At 41.1% G+C, this 7799-nt stretch overlaps 1 long non-coding RNA gene across 1 annotated transcript; it reads right to left on the reverse strand.

Moving 5' to 3' along the window:
• Positions 1-1385: 1385 nt before the first annotated feature.
• Positions 1386-2077, reverse strand: LOC134291963 (uncharacterized). The gene is made up of 2 exons (XR_009999379.1): positions 1928-2077; positions 1386-1862 (listed from the first exon to the last, which is right to left on the reverse strand). It is a non-coding gene; the product is annotated as an uncharacterized LOC134291963 (long non-coding RNA).
• Positions 2078-7799: the final 5722 nt, after the last annotated feature.

Below are 7799 nucleotides of genomic sequence, written 5' to 3' on the forward strand. Positions count from 1 at the left end.
TACGTCGTACAAAAGTTGAGAGTTTTTGATATATCCATCACCCCACACTCCTCCCTTGTCAAACTTATGAGACATATAAACTTTTGTATGCATTGTCACACCACATTGTGCTTAGTACGCTTACCACCTTAACTACCACGTGCCACCACCCTCTGCTCCGCCCAAAGCGTGACGTACTTTATGGACCTCTCCCTTATAAAATGTTTCACAAATGCTAAATATTTTACTTTAAGGCTGGTGATGAGTCGAAAAAACTGACCATGAGACAACGGCATCCGAACTTTGTTGATGGATTCATAAATAACATCAATGCACTAAAATTGCTGTGGCTGGATTTAACAACTGAGTGCAACTGCGAGTATCTTCCTACAAACCATCTGTTGCAAGACTGCCTTGAGAATCTCTTCTCAGAAATACGCCGCCGATGTGGAAGTAATGATACACCCGATGCACTACAATTCGGTGCAGCGTTCAAGTACGCAATCGTTGAGAAAAATAGTGATCTAATCGATGGTAGCAATTGTGAACAAGACTTGGCTCGACCACTGCTGGATGAAACCGATACTCAGGTGTGCAGCACCGAAGAATCCTCGGAAGAATCTACCATTCAATACTCACATGCTACGATAGATATAACGAAACCACTAGAAATCCCTGTCAAGGAGTTGAATGGTTTGATTTACATTCTTGGAGCATCAGTAAGGAGGCTGTTTCATCAAAGTTGTCACAAAAGGCTGATAGAAGAAGGACATGGTATGGCGCTCGACGATGAAATGTACAATTTTTGTAAGATCAAGCAAACCACTGGGAACAGAAGTTACAATCTACCAAACAATTATCTGTATGCCATTGGCTTAACTTGCTACGGTGCATTCACGCAATACTTCAGAAAATTTCTGTATCAAAATCATAAAGGTGTTAAAACCCGCTTGAAGAGCTGTTTGAACTACGACATTTTCAAGGACGTAGTTTGTCAGAGATGCTATGATCGAATAGTCGACAAAGTGTTTAATACATTTATACAGGGCTTCCTAAAACAAGTTAAGGCAACTAACGCAAACAAGAGTAAAACTGTAAAGCGAAAAGGTAAAGCACGCCGGATGTGCCTGCCGTTAGAATCGTCCGAAAAGTAGTTTTGTTTTTTTGTGTTCTTTGATTCTACATTGTTGATAAGCTATCAGTTTTGATTTGATTCATTCTAGATTTCTGTTTATCTTCTTTTTTTCGTTCAAATAAAAATCATTGAAAAACGATTGCAATTGATTGTACTATTGCGCAGTTCCCACCCAACTGGACCCCTTTCGCAGTTAGTATAAGTGCGGGATCGTGAATACAACTGCGATTTTGCGTCGAATCGTTTCGGTGTCTTCTGCGCACTTATTCGGCACTTTGTAATGCATAAGTGCGCAGAAGACACCGACACGATTCGATGCAAAATCGCAGTTTTATTCACGATCCCGCACTTATACTAACTGCGAAAGGGGTCCAGTGGGGTGGGAAATGCGCAATACATTCTCACTATTTTATTATTTAAAAATTCGCGAATTTAATCTTCATCTGCAAACTACCTCCTCACTCCAGCTGGTCCCAACACAGCTTCAACAGGGCCTGTATTCGTAGCTGCAAGACACACGTCACTACTAGATTTCCAATTCTTCCATTAGATTTCATTTTTTCTCTACTCCACATCACTTCGCATCCAATATCACTGTTCCACCCACGGTTGGTGTTCTGGTGTTGATTATGAGGGCTGGCGTTATGGAACAATCGAATAACGGTTGGACGCTGGCTATTTCTCCGTCTCACATTCGGAACAACTCCTTGATCGGATTTCCGCAAACCGTGACGATCGACAAATGCTGCTGGAAAGGCATATCGGTTACCTAAATTGATGGGAGTCACCATGGAAGTCACCATAATCACTTACCTGTTCGTTCCACAAGTGCCTCTCGTCAAATTTGATTTCCTGCCGGATGTTTTCTCGGGGCCGTAAATAAAATAAAACGTTCCGAAACCATATTCCAATAGCCGGTCTGTTTGGTTGGAAAAGCTAGGCAGCGGTGGCTGCAGATCGCCTGATTTGACAACTGAATGTAAACACTATATACACGAAAAACGTAATTTAGCAAACTGTGCTTTAAAATAAACTCTCAAAAACAATTCCAAATTATTTTTATAAAAACATTAAAATTCAGTACGAGGCAATAGAAATCATAATGATAGACGACAAAAGAAATGAAAAAATAACAAAATAATTTGTGCTAATTAATTTTGGCATTGAATTTAAGCCATCGGTCAGGAAAAACATTTTTTTAGATTTTTACTCGTGATTTAGTATTTTTTGTTAACCTTGTTTTTCTCTATGCACGCACACAGATGCATGCGGAACAGTGTGTAAATCATCGGATAGATGGAGCTAGTGTTTTAACGTATTTCAGTTTGAATTATTTGCCAGAAATTTATCCCCAAATCCCACAAGCTGACACGTCGGTTTGTCGGTGATCCAACGAGCGAATCCTCACTGTAATATGTAATTAGAACAATCTCACCAGAAACCATCCAAGGTAGCGCTGCCATCACTATGGAAACTTCTTTAAAGCGCGGTCACGCTTACTCCTTGCCTCGCCGCCGTCGCGTACACAGTTCGTCATCATTGGAACAAACTGTGCTTCATCATTCACAATTCACAAAGTTATGCACATGAACCTACACTGATATTTTCTAGCCACTCACGAATCACTGATGGCGCGGCATATTAGCCAAAGACGTGAAAAGAACGTGAAAAACTGGAACACATCAAAGCCACACCATAAGCACTTTATAATCGAAAAATTACCGGATGATGTCCTAAAACGCGGAGTTAACGACAAATTTTCACACTCTTGCCATCGTTTGCAAGCCTCGAGCGGTGGCCAGCGGCATGCAATCATGCAGAAAACTACTTTCATCAACGCCGGATGGCGTAATATCAGACGTTCCATCAACACGGAACTAAGATTAAACACAATTCTTCACATTTCTTCTCAAAATCAATAAATTATTTCAAAACTACACAGAACAAACACTTTCACCCGCGGAAGTATCATCCGGATGGCGTAGCACCGGTCAAACCGTCGGCGGAATCGCGAAAAAGAAAAAAAAAAACTAACAAACGCGAACGAAATGTGACGAGCAGCTCAGAAAACGTCTGCACGCGGCAAAGCCTACTGCGCTTTTTTTCAAAATCGGCTTAGTATTTGTGCAGATATTGTGAATCCAATTTTAAAATTTTGTACAAAGAGGATTAAAAAATAAGAACACATTTTTACTCTTTTATTTATAGAACCAGAAATACTGAACCAATTTCAATGAAAATTTTTCTGTATGTAAAGTATACATATCGAAATGTTGTGTAAAAATTTCATTCAATTTGATCCAGCCGTTACAAAGTTATATTTGTTTAGGTGGTCAAATTTTGTCAAATTTTGTCAAGTCAAGTCAAATTTTGGTCACAAAATTTTTTTTATAACTTTAGACTGCGTACACCAAAACAGCTGATTTTTGGATCAGTAATGGTACATTATATGTAGCTTGTACCATAAAATTTTCATCAAAATCGGTCTAGTATTTGCGGAGATATTATTGAACCCTGAGATCTGCAATTTTAAAATTTTGTGCAAAGAGGATTCACAAATAAGAACACATTTTTACTGTTTTATTTATAGAGCCAGAGATACTTAACCGATTTCAATGAAAATTTTTCTGTATGTGAAGTATGCATATCAAAATGTTGTGTAAAAATTTCATTCAATTTGATCCAGCCGTTACAAAGTTATATTTGCTTAAGTGGCACCCGGTCAGTTTTTTTCATATTCAAACTGCTACAACTTTGAAAGTATTCATACAAAATGGCTCAAAATTTTACTAAGAACATATTTTCATAATAGTATTATACTGTAAAATTTTGATAAAAATCGGAGCTGTATTGGTAGTTCTATAATCAAAATTGTGCTTTACTGACCTTAAATTTCCAAAAATTTACTATGGAGCGCATTTGTACAAAATTTTAAAAAGGTAGGTCGATGGTTTTATCTATATATCAACCAATACTTAATCGATTTTGATGAAAATTGTATGGTATAAGCTACATATAATGTAGCAATACTGGTCCAAAAATCATCTGTTTTGGTGTACACAGTCTAAAGTTATGAAAAAAATTGTGTGACCAAATTTTGACCGTACCACCCTTTACCCAGAGAAAACAGTGAATCACAGATGACATCTGAAGGAATATAGAGGAGCGAAGGAACGCCACAGCCGCGATAGAGCGAGCGAAAACACGAGGAGCTAAAGCCGTAGCCCGTCAGCGCTGTTCGGCTTTCGTGGAGGAAGTGAAACGCTTATGCAGACGAGACAAAGAGCGTGGGCGGACTCCCTAGCCGACGAAGATATGTGCAGTCGGTCCACGCAAAGTTAAGTGATTCCTAATGGTTATTAAGTCTCAGGTTACATTATAATGACATGTCTATTGCTCAAATAAGACTTCTTTCCAGAACTGCAAAAAGTGTGCCATCACTTGAATGTTTTCCCTAAATTTTCTGACGATAGCTGTCAACTTATGCCACCACCATCCTAATGGGATGAAGCCATCAAATGAGAGCACTGGATTTAACAAACGCTTCATCAGCAAAAGTGAAAATTTCCGCTCGGTTGCCACTCCATTCCATCGCAAAGATGTTGGTTGGTTGGTTGGTTAAGCTGGAGAAAAATAAATCCCGGTGGAAAACCAACCTCGTCAGATTGCACACGTTGACAGGACTCACCGCCACCGCTACCGCTGGCAGACTGGTGGCAACGTGGCAACCAGTAAAAGGTGTTAACGATGATAATAATGATGATAGCAACGTTGTCATCCTCTTGCCTTCGTAGTCATCTTTGCCATCTCTTCTCCTTTCGGTTTCTCGCCAATCTTGAAGAACAGATAGCATCGTAATTCGCAACTTTTGACACTCATTTTGTATGCTTTTTTTTCTTGATTTTTTATGCCACACCATATACTCGTAAATTGCACACGTGTCGTTTCGTGGGCATCGTCGTAATATGTTTTACCGTCTCATTTTCCCGCATAATTAAAAACTTTTCTGTGCCATGTGTGACAGCCGGGCGGGACACTCAACCCATGAAGGAGGTCCTAACCCAGTAGCAAGGACGACGACCGACATCCTGTGCGGACCTACGATGATGGGGGGGTTTCGTGATTTAATGTATTTAGATGAATATGCACAAAATTGTGTGGTCGGCACTTGGTTCCGAAGTGGATGAGCTGACTAACGTACAATACTGGAAAAATGAAGTGCTCATTCTAATTGTGTTGATGTCATTGTTACTGCTTAATTGTGCCACACAACTCGACGTCTACGGGACTGCATATAATGAGTGTAGTGAAAAGTTGGCTGACAACCCGAAGCATCACAGCCACTATCATTATTGTTCGTCTTTCAGTGCATTAATTATTTTAACGACGAGTTCTTTACAAATATGTCGAAGAAAAGGTAGATTTTAAAAGATTCTTTACTCTATCATTGCATTGTTGCATCATTGCTTGTTGCTATTTAACTCGATTTGTTCCCTTGATCACTTTATTTCTGTCAGCACTGTAGCCAGAATTTGCTCCGCCGTCGTCGCCGTCGTCAATCGGATGAAGGGAAAACAGTTTTTGCATCATCCAGCCTCCAGATTTGCATTTTCGACCAACAGCATACATACTGCATAGCAGCAGCACCAGCAGCAGCCACATAGGTTGTGAAAATTTGATGTTTTCTCATGATTATCGACGGCTGCCGCCGCTGCTACTGCGGTTGATGGTTGATCCTTAGTGTGACGACACTGGAGATAAGTGATTTCGGTGATGCCATCCTGTCCCATAAATATGGCGATGATGATCATGCCAGTAGCTTGGGCCAGGTAGCGTAATCGCATTATATACCAGCAGTACAGTTTCGGGATTGGGAAATCGTGCATTATGAAAGTGCTTGAAGGTATGCAGCTCAGGTTAACCGCTATCCAAGCTCATGTGGAGAAGATACCTGCCAATTGTTGAAGAAACATCTTAAGGTGAATATAGGTATAACGAAGCCACACTTCGAATTTTCAAAAGCACAAATCTGAAGAAACGAGGATTGGTTTGCGCTGAAAAGTTGATCGATTGGTCATCACCAGCGGGTTACCAATCGATCAACTTTTTTCGGGTTTTTCGGGCCCGTATGAAGTTGATCACCTATATTAACTTCTTTTCCCGATCAGCCTAGATAGCTGTGTAGTGTCGGTAGCGGTTGGTTCAACTGGTTAAGAATAGCACTACGGATCGCCTGTTCCAGTGGTAGGAGTCCACTAATCAGGTGACCCATAATTCTAATAAGGTATAATTCAGGTAATACCATTTAACAGTGTACTCTCCACAGTTTCTATCTGAGATCTCTCCAGAGACTCGACACTCATACACCCATTGTTCACTCTGTAAAAGTTACTCGATTAATAAAGACGCGTTTGTTATAACTAGCGAGTTATCGGTCTTTATCCGAATTGTCCGGTTATCCCATTAGGTTATGGGCCCAGGACCGGTTCCGGATTGCGTCGCGGAAGTAGTTCGAGTTCTGGTGCTGTGAAAAATCGCGGAGTTGAGTGTTTTTGCGTGCATCATGGAGGATTCCGGAAGGGACGAGATTTGTCGAGTCGCCATGTTTGATGTCCACAACTTCGTCTCGTGGAAATTTCGAATGATGACCTTGTTAGAGGAACATGACTTGGTCGAGTGTATTGAGGTCGAAATCGAGGACGTAGACGAGTTAAAAGTGGAAGATGACGATTCGGCGGTAGTGATACAGCAAAAACAAAAGGCCTACGCGGAGCGCCAGAAGAAGGACAAAAAGTGCAAATCCGTCATCGTGTCGCGAATCCACGATGACCAGTTAGAGTTACTTCACGGGAAGAGCTCGGCGAAACAAATGTGGGACACGTTAGTGCGTATTTTTGAGAGAAAAAGTGTCGCAAAACGTATGCAGCTGAATCGCGAGTTGTTCGAGCTACGTCACTCGGGCGGTCCGTTACAAGATTATTTTGTGAAGTACGATCGGCTCATTCGCTTGTTTCGGAATGCTGGTGGAAAAATCGATGATGTCGACGTCGTGTGCCGCTTGCTATTGTCGTTAGGTTCGGAGTACGATGCCGTCGTGACGTCGATCGAGAGTCAACCGGAAGAACAAATAACGATGGAAATCGTTAAGTGTAGACTTCTCGACGAAGAGATTAAGCGAAAATCGATGGCCGCGAGCTGAGAGAGAGGACACAACTGGCTTCGATTGCGTGCTACTTAATGTCAAGGAGGACCTGTCACAAACTGTCACCGCAAACCGAACTGAAAACGCACATTAATGGTGTGGAGTGGTAAAATATCCAAAAGATCTTATTGAAATTTCGCTCCGTTGTTTGTGATTAAAAAAGATAAAATTATGATGGTCAGTTTTCCTCAAGTAGCGCATCGAATCCATTAATTTTCCGTGTTTTGTCGCAGCAAACACTATATGCTAATCATTTTTGACCAATAATATATTTTCAAACCATTGTGCGGCGCAAAATATTGTAAAAAGAAATAAGAAGAAGAAATGTAAACATCGTGGCGTCAGCGAGCTGTCTCCTCTCTCTCAGGCCGCGAGTGATGTGTGTGGAGACCAGAACGAGTCCGCTGCCTTCAGTAGTAGTGGTAAAGCCGCCGCCCGCCACATCTCGAAGCCGAAACAGAAGAGAGTGTGGAAGTGCTTCGG

The sequence above is a fragment of the Aedes albopictus genome, chromosome 3 (assembly GCF_035046485.1).
Source record: "Aedes albopictus strain Foshan chromosome 3, AalbF5, whole genome shotgun sequence".
Taxonomy (NCBI): domain Eukaryota; kingdom Metazoa; phylum Arthropoda; class Insecta; order Diptera; family Culicidae; genus Aedes; species Aedes albopictus.